Source organism: Chiloscyllium plagiosum, unplaced genomic scaffold, assembly GCF_037043375.1.
Source record: "Chiloscyllium plagiosum isolate Xiang-an unplaced genomic scaffold, Cpla_swu_hap1 HiC_scaffold_35, whole genome shotgun sequence".
NCBI classification, from domain to species: domain Eukaryota; kingdom Metazoa; phylum Chordata; class Chondrichthyes; order Orectolobiformes; family Hemiscylliidae; genus Chiloscyllium; species Chiloscyllium plagiosum.
Genome location: NW_028270173.1, coordinates 16,515,779 through 16,535,755, shown reverse-complemented (window position 1 = coordinate 16,535,755; position 19,977 = coordinate 16,515,779). Strand labels below are relative to the sequence as shown.

Sequence of the window (19,977 nt, the reverse complement as noted above, 5' to 3'; positions counted from 1 at the left end):
TCTGTGGGCTCTTTCTATCACCATCTCTATGTTCTTGTGTTTATAAATATGAGTCGTGCTGATTGTGTGCACGTAACACGTTAATGTTATAATTCAAGTAGAACTCATTTCCTTTTTAAGAATAGCGTTCTCCACTTGGTCAGGAACCATCTAGGCAAACTATAATTTGCACGTAATAATTTTGAGCCTCGAATCCTAGTTGTATTATTTACTTTATATATTTTGAAATAAAAATCAGTGTTCAGATCAAATCAAACCAGTCAAACAAAGAGCACTTCATTGCGATTTTCCTACTTGGTTTCTCGCTATATCAGCAATGGAGAAAGTCAGGGCTGCAGATGCTGGAGATTGGAGTCAGTTTGCTGCACCACTGTGCAGAATATCAACAATACCGGTGAAGTTTTCTGCTGGAGTTCAAAGTGTAGTAAAGTTCTCGCGCACGTTGTCTGCCGGCGCATTGGTGGTTCAGTGGTAGAATTCTCGCCTGCCACGCGGGAGGCCCGGGTTCGATTCCCGGCCAATGCATTGCCGCTCCCTTTATTTCGAATGCTGCACGGCATAACCGAGTTCAGCCCGATGCAAAGTCTGTTTCGCCTGGCTGCAGACTCACCGATGTCCTGCTGCGCGCGCGGTTAACAGACATGTGTTCACTCCTCGTGTGGGATCGGATAGAAATCTCCGCCCCACCCTGCGCTGCAGGCTCCATTTTTGAGCATTTTCATGACGGAATCCATAGGTTTCTGGAAACTAATGGCATTAAGTAAAATCGACATAGTGAGATGACCGGCCGTGATCCCAGAATGATGGGCCAGACTGCATACGCCGAATGAGATTAGAGTGGTGCTGGAAAAGCACTGCGGGGCAGGCAGCATCCGAGGACCAGCAAAATCGACCTCTCGGGCAGGAGTCCTTCATCAGGAAGGGTACTGTCATATATCCAAACATCTTCTGCTGCTTCATCAGTGACCTTCCTTCTGTCATATAGTCAGAAGTGTGCATTTTTGTTCACGATTGCATAATGATAGCACCACTGACAACTCCTCAGATACTGAAGCAGACCATACTAGGTTCAAATCCAGAAAGCCAATGCCCTCTGACGAACGCAATCGTCTTTCTTTGTGCTAGATGTGACTCCAACCAGTGGATAAACAAAGATTGTAAACCTACTCAGTTCTTCACAACAGAGCGTCATTGATGTTCTCGCATTCAATATCTTTGGATAATGAGTGGCACAGACAGAGTCAATAGCCGGAGTCATAGTTTGAAGATATTAGGAGGAAAGTATCAAGGAGACGTCAGAGGTAGGATCTTTACGCAGAGAGTTGCGAATGCATGGAATGGGTTGCCAGCTGTGGTGGTGGAAGCAGAGTCATTGGGGTCATTTAAGGAACTGCTGGACGTGTACATGGAGAGCAGTGAGTTGAGGGTTGCATAGGTTACATTACATTAGGATGAAACCTCGGCACAACATCGTGGGCCAAAGGGCCTGTTCTGTGCTGTACTTTTCTATGTTCTATGTTCTATTTGAGGCTGGATTGGAGAAATAGTTGGTATGTTTCCAAAACCAAGGGATGTGCAGGAAAGTGAAGTTGATCATTAACGATGGCATGCAGGCTTGATCTGTGGGCTCTTTCTATCACCATCTCTATGTTCTTGTGTTTATAAATATGAGTCGTGCTGATTGTGTGCACGTAACACGTTAATGTTATAATTCAAGTAGAACTCATTTCCTTTTTAAGAATAGCGTTCTCCACTTGGTCAGGAACCATCTAGGCAAACTATAATTTGCACGTAATAATTTTGAGCCTCGAATCCTAGTTGTATTATTTACTTTATATATTTTGAAATAAAAATCAGTGTTCAGATCAAATCAAACCAGTCAAACAAAGAGCACTTCATTGCGATTTTCCTACTTGGTTTCTCGCTATATCAGCAATGGAGAAAGTCAGGGCTGCAGATGCTGGAGATTGGAGTCAGTTTGCTGCACCACTGTGCAGAATATCAACAATACCGGTTAAGTTTTCTGCTGGAGTTCAAAGTGTAGTAAAGTTCTCGCGCACGTTGTCCGCCGGCGCATTGGTGGTTCAGTGGTAGAATTCTCGCCTGCCACGCGGGAGGCCCGGGTTCGATTCCCGGCCAATGCATTGCCGCTCCCTTTATTTCGAATGCTGCACGGCATAACCGAGTTCAGCCCGATGCAAAGTCTGTTTCGCCTGGCTGCAGACTCACCGATGTCCTGCTGCGCGCGCGGTTAACAGACATGTGTTCACTCCTCGTGTGGGATCGGATAGAAATCTCCGCCCCACCCTGCGCTGCAGGCTCCATTTTTGAGCATTTTCATGACGGAATCCATAGGTTTCTGGAAACTAATGGCATTAAGTAAAATCGACATAGTGAGATGACCGGCCGTGATCCCAGAATGATGGGCCAGACTGCATACGCCGAATGAGATTAGAGTGGTGCTGGAAAAGCACTGCGGGGCAGGCAGCATCCGAGGACCAGCAAAATCGACCTCTCGGGCAGGAGTCCTTCATCAGGAAGGGTACTGTCATATATCCAAACATCTTCTGCTGCTTCATCAGTGACCTTCCTTCTGTCATATAGTCAGAAGTGTGCATTTTTGTTCACGATTGCATAATGATAGCACCACTGACAACTCCTCAGATACTGAAGCAGACCATACTAGGTTCAAATCCAGAAAGCCAATGCCCTCTGACGAACGCAATCGTCTTTCTTTGTGCTAGATGTGACTCCAACCAGTGGATAAACAAAGATTGTAAACCTACTCAGTTCTTCACAACAGAGCGTCATTGATGTTCTCGCATTCAATATCTTTGGATAATGAGTGGCACAGACAGAGTCAATAGCCGGAGTCATAGTTTGAAGATATTAGGAGGAAAGTATCAAGGAGACGTCAGAGGTAGGATCTTTACGCAGAGAGTTGCGAATGCATGGAATGGGTTGCCAGCTGTGGTGGTGGAAGCAGAGTCATTGGGGTCATTTAAGGAACTGCTGGACGTGTACATGGAGAGCAGTGAGTTGAGGGTTGCATAGGTTACATTACATTAGGATGAAACCTCGGCACAACATCGTGGGCCAAAGGGCCTGTTCTGTGCTGTACTTTTCTATGTTCTATGTTCTATTTGAGGCTGGATTGGAGAAATAGTTGGTATGTTTCCAAAACCAAGGGATGTGCAGGAAAGTGAAGTTGATCATTAACGATGGCATGCAGGCTTGATCTGTGGGCTCTTTCTATCACCATCTCTATGTTCTTGTGTTTATAAATATGAGTCGTGCTGATTGTGTGCACGTAACACGTTAATGTTATAATTCAAGTAGAACTCATTTCCTTTTTAAGAATAGCGTTCTCCACTTGGTCAGGAACCATCTAGGCAAACTATAATTTGCACGTAATAATTTTGAGCCTCGAATCCTAGTTGTATTATTTACTTTATATATTTTGAAATAAAAATCAGTGTTCAGATCAAATCAAACCAGTCAAACAAAGAGCACTTCATTGCGATTTTCCTACTTGGTTTCTCGCTATATCAGCAATGGAGAAAGTCAGGGCTGCAGATGCTGGAGATTGGAGTCAGTTTGCTGCACCACTGTGCAGAATATCAACAATACCGGTGAAGTTTTCTGCTGGAGTTCAAAGTGTAGTAAAGTTCTCGCGCACGTTGTCCGCCGGCGCATTGGTGGTTCAGTGGTAGAATTCTCGCCTGCCACGCGGGAGGCCCGGGTTCGATTCCCGGCCAATGCATTGCCGCTCCCTTTATTTCGAATGCTGCACGGCATAACCGAGTTCAGCCCGATGCAAAGTCTGTTTCGCCTGGCTGCAGACTCACCGATGTCCTGCTGCGCGCGCGGTTAACAGACATGTGTTCACTCCTCGTGTGGGATCGGATAGAAATCTCCGCCCCACCCTGCGCTGCAGGCTCCATTTTTGAGCATTTTCATGACGGAATCCATAGGTTTCTGGAAACTAATGGCATTAAGTAAAATCGACATAGTGAGATGACCGGCCGTGATCCCAGAATGATGGGCCAGACTGCATACGCCGAATGAGATTAGAGTGGTGCTGGAAAAGCACTGCGGGGCAGGCAGCATCCGAGGACCAGCAAAATCGACCTCTCGGGCAGGAGTCCTTCATCAGGAAGGGTACTGTCATATATCCAAACATCTTCTGCTGCTTCATCAGTGACCTTCCTTCTGTCATATAGTCAGAAGTGTGCATTTTTGTTCACGATTGCATAATGATAGCACCACTGACAACTCCTCAGATACTGAAGCAGACCATACTAGGTTCAAATCCAGAAAGCCAATGCCCTCTGACGAACGCAATCGTCTTTCTTTGTGCTAGATGTGACTCCAACCAGTGGATAAACAAAGATTGTAAACCTACTCAGTTCTTCACAACAGAGCGTCATTGATGTTCTCGCATTCAATATCTTTGAATAATGAGTGGCACAGACAGAGTCAATAGCCGGAGTCATAGTTTGAAGATATTAGGAGGAAAGTATCAAGGAGACGTCAGAGGTAGGATCTTTACGCAGAGAGTTGCGAATGCATGGAATGGGTTGCCAGCTGTGGTGGTGGAAGCAGAGTCATTGGGGTCATTTAAGGAACTGCTGGACGTGTACATGGAGAGCAGTGAGTTGAGGGTTGCGTAGGTTACATTACATTAGGATGAAACCTCGGCACAACATCGTGGGCCAAAGGGCCTGTTCTGTGCTGTACTTTTCTATGTTCTATGTTCTATTTGAGGCTGGATTGGAGAAATAGTTGGTATGTTTCCAAAACCAAGGGATGTGCAGGAAAGTGAAGTTGATCATTAACGATGGCATGCAGGCTTGATCTGTGGGCTCTTTCTATCACCATCTCTATGTTCTTGTGTTTATAAATATGAGTCGTGCTGATTGTGTGCACGTAACACGTTAATGTTATAATTCAAGTAGAACTCATTTCCTTTTTAAGAATAGCGTTCTCCACTTGGTCAGGAACCATCTAGGCAAACTATAATTTGCACGTAATAATTTTGAGCCTCGAATCCTAGTTGTATTATTTACTTTATATATTTTGAAATAAAAATCAGTGTTCAGATCAAATCAAACCAGTCAAACAAAGAGCACTTCATTGCGATTTTCCTACTTGGTTTCTCGCTATATCAGCAATGGAGAAAGTCAGGGCTGCAGATGCTGGAGATTGGAGTCAGTTTGCTGCACCACTGTGCAGAATATCAACAATACCGGTGAAGTTTTCTGCTGGAGTTCAAAGTGTAGTAAAGTTCTCGCGCACGTCGTCCGCCGGCGCATTGGTGGTTCAGTGGTAGAATTCTCGCCTGCCACGCGGGAGGCCCGGGTTCGATTCCCGGCCAATGCATTGCCGCTCCCTTTATTTCGAATGCTGCACGGCATAACCGAGTTCAGCCCGATGCAAAGTCTGTTTCGCCTGGCTGCAGACTCACCGATGTCCTGCTGCGCGCGCGGTTAACAGACATGTGTTCACTCCTCGTGTGGGATCGGATAGAAATCTCCGCCCCACCCTGCGCTGCAGGCTCCATTTTTGAGCATTTTCATGACGGAATCCATAGGTTTCTGGAAACTAATGGCATTAAGTAAAATCGACATAGTGAGATGACCGGCCGTGATCCCAGAATGATGGGCCAGACTGCATACGCCGAATGAGATTAGAGTGGTGCTGGAAAAGCACTGCGGGGCAGGCAGCATCCGAGGACCAGCAAAATCGACCTCTCGGGCAGGAGTCCTTCATCAGGAAGGGTACTGTCATATATCCAAACATCTTCTGCTGCTTCATCAGTGACCTTCCTTCTGTCATATAGTCAGAAGTGTGCATTTTTGTTCACGATTGCATAATGATAGCACCACTGACAACTCCTCAGATACTGAAGCAGACCATACTAGGTTCAAATCCAGAAAGCCAATGCCCTCTGACGAACGCAATCGTCTTTCTTTGTGCTAGATGTGACTCCAACCAGTGGATAAACAAAGATTGTAAACCTACTCAGTTCTTCACAACAGAGCGTCATTGATGTTCTCGCATTCAATATCTTTGAATAATGAGTGGCACAGACAGAGTCAATAGCCGGAGTCATAGTTTGAAGATATTAGGAGGAAAGTATCAAGGAGACGTCAGAGGTAGGATCTTTACGCAGAGAGTTGCGAATGCATGGAATGGGTTGCCAGCTGTGGTGGTGGAAGCAGAGTCATTGGGGTCATTTAAGGAACTGCTGGACGTGTACATGGAGAGCAGTGAGTTGAGGGTTGCGTAGGTTACATTACATTAGGATGAAACCTCGGCACAACATCGTGGGCCAAAGGGCCTGTTCTGTGCTGTACTTTTCTATGTTCTATGTTCTATTTGAGGCTGGATTGGAGAAATAGTTGGTATGTTTCCAAAACCAAGGGATGTGCAGGAAAGTGAAGTTGATCATAACGATGGCATGCAGGCTTGATCTGTGGGCTCTTTCTATCACCATCTCTATGTTCTTGTGTTTATAAATATGAGTCGTGCTGATTGTGTGCACGTAACACGTTAATGTTATAATTCAAGTAGAACTCATTTCCTTTTTAAGAATAGCGTTCTCCACTTGGTCAGGAACCATCTAGGCAAACTATAATTTGCACGTAATAATTTTGAGCCTCGAATCCTAGTTGTATTATTTACTTTATATATTTTGAAATAAAAATCAGTGTTCAGATCAAATCAAACCAGTCAAACAAAGAGCACTTCATTGCGATTTTCCTACTTGGTTTCTCGCTATATCAGCAATGGAGAAAGTCAGGGCTGCAGATGCTGGAGATTGGAGTCAGTTTGCTGCACCACTGTGCAGAATATCAACAATACCGGTGAAGTTTTCTGCTGGAGTTCAAAGTGTAGTAAAGTTCTCGCGCACGTTGTCCGCCGGCGCATTGGTGGTTCAGTGGTAGAATTCTCGCCTTCCACGCGGGAGGCCCGGGTTCGATTCCCGGCCAATGCATTGCCGCTCCCTTTATTTCGAATGCTGCACGGCATAACCGAGTTCAGCCCGATGCAAAGTCTGTTTCGCCTGGCTGCAGACTCACCGATGTCCTGCTGCGCGCGCGGTTAACAGACATGTGTTCACTCCTCGTGTGGGATCGGATAGAAATCTCCGCCCCACCCTGCGCTGCAGGCTCCATTTTTGAGCATTTTCATGACGGAATCCATAGGTTTCTGGAAACTAATGGCATTAAGTAAAATCGACATAGTGAGATGACCGGCCGTGATCCCAGAATGATGGGCCAGACTGCATACGCCGAATGAGATTAGAGTGGTGCTGGAAAAGCACTGCGGGGCAGGCAGCATCCGAGGACCAGCAAAATCGACCTCTCGGGCAGGAGTCCTTCATCAGGAAGGGTACTGTCATATATCCAAACATCTTCTGCTGCTTCATCAGTGACCTTCCTTCTGTCATATAGTCAGAAGTGTGCATTTTTGTTCACGATTGCATAATGATAGCACCACTGACAACTCCTCAGATACTGAAGCAGACCATACTAGGTTCAAATCCAGAAAGCCAATGCCCTCTGACGAACGCAATCGTCTTTCTTTGTGCTAGATGTGACTCCAACCAGTGGATAAACAAAGATTGTAAACCTACTCAGTTCTTCACAACAGAGCGTCATTGATGTTCTCGCATTCAATATCTTTGAATAATGAGTGGCACAGACAGAGTCAATAGCCGGAGTCATAGTTTGAAGATATTAGGAGGAAAGTATCAAGGAGACGTCAGAGGTAGGATCTTTACGCAGAGAGTTGCGAATGCATGGAATGGGTTGCCAGCTGTGGTGGTGGAAGCAGAGTCATTGGGGTCATTTAAGGAACTGCTGGACGTGTACATGGAGAGCAGTGTGTTGAGGGTTGCGTAGGTTACATTACATTAGGATGAAACCTCGGCACAACATCGTGGGCCAAAGGGCCTGTTCTGTGCTGTACTTTTCTATGTTCTCTGTTCTATTTGAGGCTGGATTGGAGAAATAGTTGGTATGTTTCCAAAACCAAGGGATGTGCAGGAAAGTGAAGTTGATCATTAACGATGGCATGCAGGCTTGATCTGTGGGCTCTTTCTATCACCATCTCTATGTTCTTGTGTTTATAAATATGAGTCGTGCTGATTGTGTGCACGTAACACGTTAATGTTATAATTCAAGTAGAACTCATTTCCTTTTTAAGAATAGCGTTCTCCACTTGGTCAGGAACCATCTAGGCAAACTATAATTTGCACGTAATAATTTTGAGCCTCGAATCCTAGTTGTATTATTTACTTTATATATTTTGAAATAAAAATCAGTGTTCAGATCAAATCAAACCAGTCAAACAAAGAGCACTTCATTGCGATTTTCCTACTTGGTTTCTCGCTATATCAGCAATGGAGAAAGTCAGGGCTGCAGATGCTGGAGATTGGAGTCAGTTTGCTGCACCACTGTGCAGAATATCAACAATACCGGTGAAGTTTTCTGCTGGAGTTCAAAGTGTAGTAAAGTTCTCGCGCACGTTGTCCGCCGGCGCATTGGTGGTTCAGTGGTAGAATTCTCGCCTGCCACGCGGGAGGCCCGGGTTCGATTCCCGGCCAATGCATTGCCGCTCCCTTTATTTCGAATGCTGCACGGCATAACCGAGTTCAGCCCGATGCAAAGTCTGTTTCGCCTGGCTGCAGACTCACCGATGTCCTGCTGCGCGCGCGGTTAACAGACATGTGTTCACTCCTCGTGTGGGATCGGATAGAAATCTCCGCCCCACCCTGCGCTGCAGGCTCCATTTTTGAGCATTTTCATGACGGAATCCATAGGTTTCTGGAAACTAATGGCATTAAGTAAAATCGACATAGTGAGATGACCGGCCGTGATCCCAGAATGATGGGCCAGACTGCATACGCCGAATGAGATTAGAGTGGTGCTGGAAAAGCACTGCGGGGCAGGCAGCATCCGAGGACCAGCAAAATCGACCTCTCGGGCAGGAGTCCTTCATCAGGAAGGGTACTGTCATATATCCAAACATCTTCTGCTGCTTCATCAGTGACTTTCCTTCTGTCATATAGTCAGAAGTGTGCATTTTTGTTCACGATTGCATAATGATAGCACCACTGACAACTCCTCAGATACTGAAGCAGACCATACTAGGTTCAAATCCAGAAAGCCAATGCCCTCTGACGAACGCAATCGTCTTTCTTTGTGCTAGATGTGACTCCAACCAGTGGATAAACAAAGATTGTAAACCTACTCAGTTCTTCACAACAGAGCGTCATTGATGTTCTCGCATTCAATATCTTTGAATAATGAGTGGCACAGACAGAGTCAATAGCCGGAGTCATAGTTTGAAGATATTAGGAGGAAAGTATCAAGGAGACGTCAGAGGTAGGATCTTTACGCAGAGAGTTGCGAATGCATGGAATGGGTTGCCAGCTGTGGTGGTGGAAGCAGAGTCATTGGGGTCATTTAAGGAACTGCTGGACGTGTACATGGAGAGCAGTGTGTTGAGGGTTGCGTAGGTTACATTACATTAGGATGAAACCTCGGCACAACATCGTGGGCCAAAGGGCCTGTTCTGTGCTGTACTTTTCTATGTTCTATGTTCTATTTGAGGCTGGATTGGAGAAATAGTTGGTATGTTTCCAAAACCAAGGGATGTGCAGGAAAGTGAAGTTGATCATTAACGATGGCATGCAGGCTTGATCTGTGGGCTCTTTCTATCACCATCTCTATGTTCTTGTGTTTATAAATATGAGTCGTGCTGATTGTGTGCACGTAACACGTTAATGTTATAATTCAAGTAGAACTCATTTCCTTTTTAAGAATAGCGTTCTCCACTTGGTCAGGAACCATCTAGGCAAACTATAATTTGCACGTAATAATTTTGAGCCTCGAATCCTAGTTGTATTATTTACTTTATATATTTTGAAATAAAAATCAGTGTTCAGATCAAATCAAACCAGTCAAACAAAGAGCACTTCATTGCGATTTTCCTACTTGGTTTCTCGCTATATCAGCAATGGAGAAAGTCAGGGCTGCAGATGCTGGAGATTGGAGTCAGTTTGCTGCACCACTGTGCAGAATATCAACAATACCGGTGAAGTTTTCTGCTGGAGTTCAAAGTGTAGTAAAGTTCTCGCGCACGTTGTCCGCCGGCGCATTGGTGGTTCAGTGGTAGAATTCTCGCCTGCCACGCGGGAGGCCCGGGTTCGATTCCCGGCCAATGCATTGCCGCTCCCTTTATTTCGAATGCTGCACGGCATAACCGAGTTCAGCCCGATGCAAAGTCTGTTTCGCCTGGCTGCAGACTCACCGATGTCCTGCTGCGCGCGCGGTTAACAGACATGTGTTCACTCCTCGTGTGGGATCGGATAGAAATCTCCGCCCCACCCTGCGCTGCAGGCTCCATTTTTGAGCATTTTCATGACGGAATCCATAGGTTTCTGGAAACTAATGGCATTAAGTAAAATCGACATAGTGAGATGACCGGCCGTGATCCCAGAATGATGGGCCAGACTGCATACGCCGAATGAGATTAGAGTGGTGCTGGAAAAGCACTGCGGGGCAGGCAGCATCCGAGGACCAGCAAAATCGACCTCTCGGGCAGGAGTCCTTCATCAGGAAGGGTACTGTCATATATCCAAACATCTTCTGCTGCTTCATCAGTGACCTTCCTTCTGTCATATAGTCAGAAGTGTGCATTTTTGTTCACGATTGCATAATGATAGCACCACTGACAACTCCTCAGATACTGAAGCAGACCATACTAGGTTCAAATCCAGAAAGCCAATGCCCTCTGACGAACGCAATCGTCTTTCTTTGTGCTAGATGTGACTCCAACCAGTGGATAAACAAAGATTGTAAACCTACTCAGTTCTTCACAACAGAGCGTCATTGATGTTCTCGCATTCAATATCTTTGAATAATGAGTGGCACAGACAGAGTCAATAGCCGGAGTCATAGTTTGAAGATATTAGGAGGAAAGTATCAAGGAGACGTCAGAGGCAGGATCTTTACGCAGAGAGTTGCGAATGCATGGAATGGGTTGCCAGCTGTGGTGGTGGAAGCAGAGTCATTGGGGTCATTTAAGGAACTGCTGGACGTGTACATGGAGAGCAGTGTGTTGAGGGTTGCGTAGGTTACATTACATTAGGATGAAACCTCGGCACAACATCGTGGGCCAAAGGGCCTGTTCTGTGCTGTACTTTTCTATGTTCTATGTTCTATTTGAGGCTGGATTGGAGAAATAGTTGGTATGTTTCCAAAACCAAGGGATGTGCAGGAAAGTGAAGTTGATCATTAACGATGGCATGCAGGCTTGATCTGTGGGCTCTTTCTATCACCATCTCTATGTTCTTGTGTTTATAAATATGAGTCGTGCTGATTGTGTGCACGTAACACGTTAATGTTATAATTCAAGTAGAACTCATTTCCTTTTTAAGAATAGCGTTCTCCACTTGGTCAGGAACCATCTAGGCAAACTATAATTTGCACGTAATAATTTTGAGCCTCGAATCCTAGTTGTATTATTTACTTTATATATTTTGAAATAAAAATCAGTGTTCAGATCAAATCAAACCAGTCAAACAAAGAGCACTTCATTGCGATTTTCCTACTTGGTTTCTCGCTATATCAGCAATGGAGAAAGTCAGGGCTGCAGATGCTGGAGATTGGAGTCAGTTTGCTGCACCACTGTGCAGAATATCAACAATACCGGTGAAGTTTTCTGCTGGAGTTCAAAGTGTAGTAAAGTTCTCGCGCCCGTTGTCCGCCGGCGCATTGGTGGTTCAGTGGTAGAATTCTCGCCTGCCACGCGGGAGGCCCGGGTTCGATTCCCGGCCAATGCATTGCCGCTCCCTTTATTTCGAATGCTGCACGGCATAACCGAGTTCAGCCCGATGCAAAGTCTGTTTCGCCTGGCTGCAGACTCACCGATGTCCTGCTGCGCGCGCGGTTAACAGACATGTGTTCACTCCTCGTGTGGGATCGGATAGAAATCTCCGCCCCACACTGCGCTGCAGGCTCCATTTTTGAGCATTTTCATGACGGAATCCATAGGTTTCTGGAAACTAATGGCATTAAGTAAAATCGACATAGTGAGATGACCGGCCGTGATCCCAGAATGATGGGCCAGACTGCATACGCCGAATGAGATTAGAGTGGTGCTGGAAAAGCACTGCGGGGCAGGCAGCATCCGAGGACCAGCAAAATCGACCTCTCGGGCAGGAGTCCTTCATCAGGAAGGGTACTGTCATATATCCAAACATCTTCTGCTGCTTCATCAGTGACCTTCCTTCTGTCATATAGTCAGAAGTGTGCATTTTTGTTCACGATTGCATAATGATAGCACCACTGACAACTCCTCAGATACTGAAGCAGACCATACTAGGTTCAAATCCAGAAAGCCAATGCCCTCTGACGAACGCAATCGTCTTTCTTTGTGCTAGATGTGACTCCAACCAGTGGATAAACAAAGATTGTAAACCTACTCAGTTCTTCACAACAGAGCGTCATTGATGTTCTCGCATTCAATATCTTTGAATAATGAGTGGCACAGACAGAGTCAATAGCCGGAGTCATAGTTTGAAGATATTAGGAGGAAAGTATCAAGGAGACGTCAGAGGTAGGATCTTTACGCAGAGAGTTGCGAATGCATGGAATGGGTTGCCAGCTGTGGTGGTGGAAGCAGAGTCATTGGGGTCATTTAAGGAACTGCTGGACGTGTACATGGAGAGCAGTGAGTTGAGGGTTGCGTAGGTTACATTACATTAGGATGAAACCTCGGCACAACATCGTGGGCCAAAGGGCCTGTTCTGTGCTGTACTTTTCTATGTTCTATGTTCTATTTGAGGCTGGATTGGAGAAATAGTTGGTATGTTTCCAAAACCAAGGGATGTGCAGGAAAGTGAAGTTGATCATTAACGATGGCATGCAGGCTTGATCTGTGGGCTCTTTCTATCACCATCTCTATGTTCTTGTGTTTATAAATATGAGTCGTGCTGATTGTGTGCACGTAACACGTTAATGTTATAATTCAAGTAGAACTCATTTCCTTTTTAAGAATAGCGTTCTCCACTTGGTCAGGAACCATCTAGGCAAACTATAATTTGCACGTAATAATTTTGAGCCTCGAATCCTAGTTGTATTATTTACTTTATATATTTTGAAATAAAAATCAGTGTTCAGATCAAATCAAACCAGTCAAACAAAGAGCACTTCATTGCGATTTTCCTACTTGGTTTCTCGCTATATCAGCAATGGAGAAAGTCAGGGCTGCAGATGCTGGAGATTGGAGTCAGTTTGCTGCACCACTGTGCAGAATATCAACAATACCGGTTAAGTTTTCTGCTGGAGTTCAAAGTGTAGTAAAGTTCTCGCGCACGTTGTCCGCCGGCGCATTGGTGGTTCAGTGGTAGAATTCTCGCCTGCCACGCGGGAGGCCCGGGTTCGATTCCCGGCCAATGCATTGCCGCTCCCTTTATTTCGAATGCTGCACGGCATAACCGAGTTCAGCCCGATGCAAAGTCTGTTTCGCCTGGCTGCAGACTCACCGATGTCCTGCTGCGCGCGCGGTTAACAGACATGTGTTCACTCCTCGTGTGGGATCGGATAGAAATCTCCGCCCCACACTGCGCTGCAGGCTCCATTTTTGAGCATTTTCATGACGGAATCCATAGGTTTCTGGAAACTAATGGCATTAAGTAAAATCGACATAGTGAGATGACCGGCCGTGATCCCAGAATGATGGGCCAGACTGCATACGCCGAATGAGATTAGAGTGGTGCTGGAAAAGCACTGCGGGGCAGGCAGCATCCGAGGACCAGCAAAATCGACCTCTCGGGCAGGAGTCCTTCATCAGGAAGGGTACTGTCATATATCCAAACATCTTCTGCTGCTTCATCAGTGACCTTCCTTCTGTCATATAGTCAGAAGTGTGCATTTTTGTTCACGATTGCATAATGATAGCACCACTGACAACTCCTCAGATACTGAAGCAGACCATACTAGGTTCAAATCCAGAAAGCCAATGCCCTCTGACGAACGCAATCGTCTTTCTTTGTGCTAGATGTGACTCCAACCAGTGGATAAACAAAGATTGTAAACCTACTCAGTTCTTCACAACAGAGCGTCATTGATGTTCTCGCATTCAATATCTTTGAATAATGAGTGGCACAGACAGAGTCAATAGCCGGAGTCATAGTTTGAAGATATTAGGAGGAAAGTATCAAGGAGACGTCAGAGGTAGGATCTTTACGCAGAGAGTTGCGAATGCATGGAATGGGTTGCCAGCTGTGGTGGTGGAAGCAGAGTCATTGGGGTCATTTAAGGAACTGCTGGACGTGTACATGGAGAGCAGTGAGTTGAGGGTTGCGTAGGTTACATTACATTAGGATGAAACCTCGGCACAACATCGTGGGCCAAAGGGCCTGTTCTGTGCTGTACTTTTCTATGTTCTATGTTCTATTTGAGGCTGGATTGGAGAAATAGTTGGTATGTTTCCAAAACCAAGGGATGTGCAGGAAAGTGAAGTTGATCATTAACGATAGCGAGCAGGCTTGATCTGTGGGCTATTTCTATCACCATCTCTATGTTCTTGTGTTTATAAATATGAGTTGTGCTGATTGTGTGCACGTAATAATTCAACGTGCATGTTATAATTCAAGTAGAACTCATTTCCTTTTTAAGAATAGCGTTCTCCACTTGGTCAGGAACCATCTAGGCAAACTATAATTTGCACGTAATAATTTTGAGCCTCGAATCCTAGTTGTATTATTTACTTTATATATTTTGAAATAAAAATCAGTGTTCAGATCAAATCAAACCAGTCAAACAAAGAGCACTTCATTGCGATTTTCCTACTTGGTTTCTCGCTATATCAGCAATGGAGAAAGTCAGGGCTGCAGATGCTGGAGATTGGAGTCAGTTTGCTGCACCACTGTGCAGAATATCAACAATACCGGTTAAGTTTTCTGCTGGAGTTCAAAGTGTAGTAAAGTTCTCGCGCACGTTGTCCGCCGGCGCATTGGTGGTTCAGTGGTAGAATTCTCGCCTGCCACGCGGGAGGCCCGGGTTCGATTCCCGGCCAATGCATTGCCGCTCCCTTTATTTCGAATGCTGCACGGCATAACCGAGTTCAGCCCGATGCAAAGTCTGTTTCGCCTGGCTGCAGACTCACCGATGTCCTGCTGCGCGCGCGGTTAACAGACATGTGTTCACTCCTCGTGTGGGATCGGATAGAAATCTCCGCCCCACACTGCGCTGCAGGCTCCATTTTTGAGCATTTTCATGACGGAATCCATAGGTTTCTGGAAACTAATGGCATTAAGTAAAATCGACATAGTGAGATGACCGGCCGTGATCCCAGAATGATGGGCCAGACTGCATACGCCGAATGAGATTAGAGTGGTGCTGGAAAAGCACTGCGGGGCAGGCAGCATCCGAGGACCAGCAAAATCGACCTCTCGGGCAGGAGTCCTTCATCAGGAAGGGTACTGTCATATATCCAAACATCTTCTGCTGCTTCATCAGTGACCTTCCTTCTGTCATATAGTCAGAAGTGTGCATTTTTGTTCACGATTGCATAATGATAGCACCACTGACAACTCCTCAGATACTGAAGCAGACCATACTAGGTTCAAATCCAGAAAGCCAATGCCCTCTGACGAACGCAATCGTCTTTCTTTGTGCTAGATGTGACTCCAACCAGTGGATAAACAAAGATTGTAAACCTACTCAGTTCTTCACAACAGAGCGTCATTGATGTTCTCGCATTCAATATCTTTGAATAATGAGTGGCACAGACAGAGTCAATAGCCGGAGTCATAGTTTGAAGATATTAGGAGGAAAGTATCAAGGAGACGTCAGAGGTAGGATCTTTACGCAGAGAGTTGCGAATGCATGGAATGGGTTGCCAGCTGTGGTGGTGGAAGCAGAGTCATTGGGGTCATTTAAGGAACTGCTGGACGTGTACATGGAGAGCAGTGAGTTGAGGGTTGCGTAGGTTACATTACATTAGGATGAAACCTCGGCACAACATCGTGGGCCAAAGGGCCTGTTCTGTGCTGTACTTTTCTATGTTCTATGTTCTATTTGAGGCTGGATTGGAGAAATAGTTGGTATGTTTCCAAAACCAAGGGATGTGCAGGAAAGTGAAGTTGATCATTAACGATAGCGAGCAGGCTTGATCTGTGGGCTATTTCTATCACCATCTCTATGTTCTTGTGTTTATAAATATGAGTTGTGCTGATTGTGTGCACGTAATAATTCAACGTGCATGTTATAATTCAAGTAGAACTCATTTCCTTTTTAAGAATAGCGTTCTCCACTTGGTCAGGAACCATCTAGGCAAACTATAATTTGCACGTAATAATTTTGAGCCTCGAATCCTAGTTGTATTATTTACTTTATATATTTTGAAATAAAAATCAGTGTTCAGATCAAATCAAACCAGTCAAACAAAGAGCACTTCATTGCGATTTTCCTACTTGGTTTCTCGCTATATCAGCAATGGAGAAAGTCAGGGCTGCAGATGCTGGAGATTGGAGTCAGTTTGCTGCACCACTGTGCAGAATATCAACAATACCGGTTAAGTTTTCTGCTGGAGTTCAAAGTGTAGTAAAGTTCTCGCGCACGTTGTCCGCCGGCGCATTGGTGGTTCAGTGGTAGAATTCTCGCCTGCCACGCGGGAGGCCCGGGTTCGATTCCCGGCCAATGCATTGCCGCTCCCTTTATTTCGAATGCTGCACGGCATAACCGAGTTCAGCCCGATGCAAAGTCTGTTTCGCCTGGCTGCAGACTCACCGATGTCCTGCTGCGCGCGCGGTTAACAGACATGTGTTCACTCCTCGTGTGGGATCGGATAGAAATCTCCGCCCCACACTGCGCTGCAGGCTCCATTTTTGAGCATTTTCATGACGGAATCCATAGGTTTCTGGAAACTAATGGCATTAAGTAAAATCGACATAGTGAGATGACCGGCCGTGATCCCAGAATGATGGGCCAGACTGCATACGCCGAATGAGATTAGAGTGGTGCTGGAAAAGCACTGCGGGGCAGGCAGCATCCGAGGACCAGCAAAATCGACCTCTCGGGCAGGAGTCCTTCATCAGGAAGGGTACTGTCATATATCCAAACATCTTCTGCTGCTTCATCAGTGACCTTCCTTCTGTCATATAGTCAGAAGTGTGCATTTTTGTTCACGATTGCATAATGATAGCACCACTGACAACTCCTCAGATACTGAAGCAGACCATACTAGGTTCAAATCCAGAAAGCCAATGCCCTCTGACGAACGCAATCGTCTTTCTTTGTGCTAGATGTGACTCCAACCAGTGGATAAACAAAGATTGTAAACCTACTCAGTTCTTCACAACAGAGCGTCATTGATGTTCTCGCATTCAATATCTTTGAATAATGAGTGGCACAGACAGAGTCAATAGCCGGAGTCATGGTTTGAAGATATTAGGAGGAAAGTATCAAGGAGACGTCAGAGGTAGGATCTTTACGCAGAGAGTTGCGAATGCATGGAATGGGTTGCCAGCTGTGGTGGTGGAAGCAGAGTCATTGGGGTCATTTAAGGAACTGCTGGACGTGTACATGGAGAGCAGTGAGTTGAGGGTTGCGTAGGTTACATTACATTAGGATGAAACCTCGGCACAACATCGTGGGCCAAAGGGCCTGTTCTGTGCTGTACTTTTCTATGTTCTATGTTCTATTTGAGGCTGGATTGGAGAAATAGTTGGTATGTTTCCAAAACCAAGGGATGTGCAGGAAAGTGAAGTTGATCATTAACGATAGCGAGCAGGCTTGATCTGTGGGCTATTTCTATCACCATCTCTATGTTCTTGTGTTTATAAATATGAGTTGTGCTGATTGTGTGCACGTAATAATTCAACGTGCATGTTATAATTCAAGTAGAACTCATTTCCTTTTTAAGAATAGCGTTCTCCACTTGGTCAGGAACCATCTAGGCAAACTATAATTTGCACGTAATAATTTTGAGCCTCGAATCCTAGTTGTATTATTTACTTTATATATTTTGAAATAAAAATCAGTGTTCAGATCAAATCAAACCAGTCAAACAAAGAGCACTTCATTGCGATTTTCCTACTTGGTTTCTCGCTATATCAGCAATGGAGAAAGTCAGGGCTGCAGATGCTGGAGATTGGAGTCAGTTTGCTGCACCACTGTGCAGAATATCAACAATACCGGTTAAGTTTTCTGCTGGAGTTCAAAGTGTAGTAAAGTTCTCGCGCCCGTTGTCCGCCGGCGCATTGGTGGTTCAGTGGTAGAATTCTCGCCTGCCACGCGGGAGGCCCGGGTTCGATTCCCGGCCAATGCATTGCCGCTCCCTTTATTTCGAATGCTGCACGGCATAACCGAGTTCAGCCCGATGCAAAGTCTGTTTCGCCTGGCTGCAGACTCACCGATGTCCTGCTGCGCGCGCGGTTAACAGACATGTGTTCACTCCTCGTGTGGGATCGGACAGAAATCTCCGCCCCACACTGCGCTGCAGGCTCCATTTTTGAGCATTTTCATGACGGAATCCATAGGTTTCTGGAAACTAATGGCATTAAGTAAAATCGACATAGTGAGATGACCGGCCGTGATCCCAGAATGATGGGCCAGACTGCATACGCCGAATGAGATTAGAGTGGTGCTGGAAAAGCACTGCGGGGACAGGCAGCATCCGAGGACCAGCAAAATCGACCTCTCGGGCAGGAGTCCTTCATCAGGAAGGGTACTGTCATATATCCAAACATCTTCTGCTGCTTCATCAGTGACCTTCCTTCTGTCATATAGTCAGAAGTGTGCATTTTTGTTCACGATTGCATAATGATAGCACCACTGACAACTCCTCAGATACTGAAGCAGACCATACTAGGTTCAAATCCAGAAAGCCAATGCCCTCTGACGAACGCAATCGTCTTTCTTTGTGCTAGATGTGACTCCAACCAGTGGATAAACAAAGATTGTAAACCTACTCAGTTCTTCACAACAGAGCGTCATTGATGTTCTCGCATTCAATATCTTTGAATAATGAGTGGCACAGACAGAGTCAATAGCCGGAGTCATAGTTTGAAGATATTAGGAGGAAAGTATCAAGGAGACGTCAGAGGTAGGATCTTTACGCAGAGAGTTGCGAATGCATGGAATGGGTTGCCAGCTGTGGTGGTGGAAGCAGAGTCATTGGGGTCATTTAAGGAACTGCTGGACGTGTACATGGAGAGCAGTGAGTTGAGGGTTGCGTAGGTTACATTACATTAGGATGAAACCTCGGCACAACATCGTGGGCCAAAGGGCCTGTTCTGTGCTGTACTTTTCTATGTTCTATGTTCTATTTGAGGCTGGATTGGAGAAATAGTTGGTATGTTTCCAAAACCAAGGGATGTGCAGGAAAGTGAAGTTGATCATTAACGATAGCGAGCAGGCTTGATCTGTGGGCTATTTCTATCACCATCTCTATGTTCTTGTGTTTATAAATATGAGTTGTGCTGATTGTGTGCACGTAATAATTCAACGTGCATGTTATAATTCAAGTAGAACTCATTTCCTTTTTAAGAATAGCGTTCTCCACTTGGTCAGGAACCATCTAGGCAAACTATAATTTGCACGTAATAATTTTGAGCCTCGAATCCTAGTTGTATTATTTACTTTATATATTTTGAAATAAAAATCAGTGTTCAGATCAAATCAAACCAGTCAAACAAAGAGCACTTCATTGCGATTTTCCTACTTGGTTTCTCGCTATATCAGCAATGGAGAAAGTCAGGGCTGCAGATGCTGGAGATTGGAGTCAGTTTGCTGCACCACTGTGCAGAATATCAACAATACCGGTTAAGTTTTCTGCTGGAGTTCAAAGTGTAGTAAAGTTCTCGCGCCCGTTGTCCGCCGGCGCATTGGTGGTTCAGTGGTAGAATTCTCGCCTGCCACGCGGGAGGCCCGGGTTCTATTCCCGGCCAATGCA

The 19,977-nt window shown here is 45.5% G+C and overlaps 13 non-coding genes across 13 annotated transcripts; all 13 read left to right on the top strand.

Annotated features, from left to right (window-relative positions):
• Window positions 1-454: 454 nt before the first annotated feature.
• Window positions 455-525, top strand: trnag-gcc (transfer RNA glycine (anticodon GCC)). Its single transcript has one exon. It is a non-coding gene; the product is annotated as a tRNA-Gly (tRNA).
• A 1,548-nt stretch (window positions 526-2,073) lies between these two features.
• On the top strand, window positions 2,074-2,144 carry trnag-gcc (transfer RNA glycine (anticodon GCC)). The gene has a single exon. It is a non-coding gene; the product is annotated as a tRNA-Gly (tRNA).
• Window positions 2,145-3,692: 1,548 nt separating this feature from the next.
• trnag-gcc (transfer RNA glycine (anticodon GCC)) lies at window positions 3,693-3,763 on the top strand. Its single transcript has one exon. It is a non-coding gene; the product is annotated as a tRNA-Gly (tRNA).
• A 1,548-nt stretch (window positions 3,764-5,311) lies between these two features.
• trnag-gcc (transfer RNA glycine (anticodon GCC)) lies at window positions 5,312-5,382 on the top strand. The gene has a single exon. It is a non-coding gene; the product is annotated as a tRNA-Gly (tRNA).
• A 1,547-nt stretch (window positions 5,383-6,929) lies between these two features.
• On the top strand, window positions 6,930-7,000 carry trnag-ucc (transfer RNA glycine (anticodon UCC)). The gene has a single exon. It is a non-coding gene; the product is annotated as a tRNA-Gly (tRNA).
• Window positions 7,001-8,548: 1,548 nt separating this feature from the next.
• trnag-gcc (transfer RNA glycine (anticodon GCC)) lies at window positions 8,549-8,619 on the top strand. Its single transcript has one exon. It is a non-coding gene; the product is annotated as a tRNA-Gly (tRNA).
• Window positions 8,620-10,167: 1,548 nt separating this feature from the next.
• trnag-gcc (transfer RNA glycine (anticodon GCC)) lies at window positions 10,168-10,238 on the top strand. Its single transcript has one exon. It is a non-coding gene; the product is annotated as a tRNA-Gly (tRNA).
• A 1,548-nt stretch (window positions 10,239-11,786) lies between these two features.
• On the top strand, window positions 11,787-11,857 carry trnag-gcc (transfer RNA glycine (anticodon GCC)). Its single transcript has one exon. It is a non-coding gene; the product is annotated as a tRNA-Gly (tRNA).
• Window positions 11,858-13,405: 1,548 nt separating this feature from the next.
• Window positions 13,406-13,476, top strand: trnag-gcc (transfer RNA glycine (anticodon GCC)). The gene has a single exon. It is a non-coding gene; the product is annotated as a tRNA-Gly (tRNA).
• Window positions 13,477-15,030: 1,554 nt separating this feature from the next.
• trnag-gcc (transfer RNA glycine (anticodon GCC)) lies at window positions 15,031-15,101 on the top strand. The gene has a single exon. It is a non-coding gene; the product is annotated as a tRNA-Gly (tRNA).
• Window positions 15,102-16,655: 1,554 nt separating this feature from the next.
• On the top strand, window positions 16,656-16,726 carry trnag-gcc (transfer RNA glycine (anticodon GCC)). Its single transcript has one exon. It is a non-coding gene; the product is annotated as a tRNA-Gly (tRNA).
• Window positions 16,727-18,280: 1,554 nt separating this feature from the next.
• Window positions 18,281-18,351, top strand: trnag-gcc (transfer RNA glycine (anticodon GCC)). The gene has a single exon. It is a non-coding gene; the product is annotated as a tRNA-Gly (tRNA).
• A 1,555-nt stretch (window positions 18,352-19,906) lies between these two features.
• On the top strand, window positions 19,907-19,977 carry trnag-gcc (transfer RNA glycine (anticodon GCC)). Its single transcript has one exon. It is a non-coding gene; the product is annotated as a tRNA-Gly (tRNA).